Below are 1,949 nucleotides of genomic sequence, written 5' to 3'. Positions count from 1 at the left end.
ACTTTTTAAACTTCCCTTTTGAGCCAAGGTCTAGGTCTTTGAGGATTCAAGCAGCCCTGCAAGGCCTGTGAACAGCAGATTCCAAAGGTCCAGAGGTCTGGCCCTTCCTTCCCAGACACCTTGTCAAACATGTAACATCTCCTGTCATGGTACATTTTATATTTTGAAATATGGAAGCATATTTTAAATACTCTTAAGGCATTTATTAAAACGTTCTCTGCCAAGATTTCACATTACCTTAAAATTCAAATCAGTCTTTACATTTCTCTACTGAGGACTCCACCTCAGTGTATGACATAAAAGCACCTTCTCCAGCAGTGAGTGTTACCAGCATCCACACAGTGAGCCCCATGGTCAGCCTCTCTGTTCTCCAGGTGACCCAACTAGGTGTTAATACTGCTCTGCTACAGGGTAAAAGCTCCCAACTCAAACTCATTGGAAAAGGGGTGAAACTTCTGCAAAGTTCACTTTAAGAAGAGGTACTGTTTGCTCATGAAAAGAAACCAGTGAGTCCTCTAAGAATAATAAAAGGGGATATTTTACAGTTAAGCACATGATTTGGAGTGAAGAATTCGGATGTTGCTTTACTGGTCCAGGCTGTTAATACTCTTCTTGTTCCTCCTGTGGGCCCCCTTCATCAGGTATCACAAAGCCTTCATCTGTGGCATAGAGAATGTCCACGATCCTCTGCAATACAGGGTTGTTTTCCCCTTCGTTCTCCTGGCAAATCAATTCAATGTTTCTTAGCTTTCCAAAGTAGAAATCTCTCTCTTTCTCCAAGTCTTCGACGGTAAGTTTCAATACATTGACCTGCTGCATCAATTCAGCTGCTTCATCATCCCCGTTGCCCACACCAGGATTCTTTCGCACCACACCCGGGCCAGCCTTAGGGGTTGCAGTAGTTCTGTGTGTTGCAATGGGCCTCTGTGGAGCTGCACTGCTAGAGCTGAGAGGTTTCTTCGGTTTGTTCAGAGCTGGAGCAACAAGGGAGGGAGCCACTGCAGTTCCTTGACCTTGTCTGGCAGCTACAGGGTCATAGTCTTTTCCATCATAGTCTGCATCAAAAAACTTCTTGAACCACTGAACAAATTCAAAATTGTCCTGAAACTTTCCTTTTAATAATTTGTCCACAGGAATTATTTTGTAAACACCCATTCTCTTAAAACCTGCTTGTAGTATTTTGAAGTTCTGGATGTATTCATGCTCTAGTTTAGCCTGGAATTTCACTTTCTTCAAGGCGATGGAGCCAGGGAATAGCATGTCCATAAACCGACAATAGGCAGCCCCTGAGTACAACTGTTCAATCTTTGTCAGATTCAGGTGCAGAGACTCATTGATGCAGGCCAGCATATCATGTCGACTTAGGTTATCCCTGGTGACGGACGTTGAGTATACGTTCACTGCCATCTTCGGCTCTCGGCGGGACCGCGTCCACTGCCTGTGCCCGGCTTCAATTCTGTCTTCGTCTCGTTCCAACCGCCCGACCCCTGAATTTTTTTTTTTATATATCCTTCCCAGAATATCTCCTTACTCCTAACTATAGTCGGCAGCTAAGTATTATCAAAGTCAAAAACCTTTTGGTTTGCTTATCTTCATCCTTCTGGCCCCCATTCCCATCTTCTGACACTTAAGCAAAAACAAAGCTATCCTGAATGTTGTCTCAGACCATGACTACTGCTGTGAATATAACAGTTTTAATCTCCTATTCACCCATGGATGAGCAAGTAAACAATTACCACTGTACGGGGATATAACGAGACATCAGAAACTTGTCCTACATACAGCCTAGGTGAGGACACATGCCATGTGGGCCATATGGAACAGGGACAACCAGGAGTTGTAAAAGGCTGGCTCTGTAGTGACAAGGAGGTGGGTGTCCTCTGGTTCCCATGGAAGATGTCTTAAGTTTTGTCTAATTCTATAAGCTAACAGGGAATGGAAACCAGACA

General features: G+C 44.1%; 1 pseudogene; it reads right to left on the bottom strand.

Moving 5' to 3' along the window:
• Nucleotides 1-445: 445 nt before the first annotated feature.
• LOC112928604 (microtubule-associated protein RP/EB family member 1 pseudogene) lies at nt 446-1,446 on the bottom strand (annotated as a pseudogene).
• Between the last annotated feature and the right edge of the window lie 503 nt (nt 1,447-1,949).

Source organism: Vulpes vulpes, unplaced genomic scaffold, assembly GCF_048418805.1.
Source record: "Vulpes vulpes isolate BD-2025 unplaced genomic scaffold, VulVul3 Bu000000687, whole genome shotgun sequence".
Lineage (NCBI taxonomy): Eukaryota > Metazoa > Chordata > Mammalia > Carnivora > Canidae > Vulpes > Vulpes vulpes.
The sequence above is the reverse complement of the archived record's forward strand: the minus strand, read 5'-3'. Positions and strand labels throughout refer to the sequence as shown.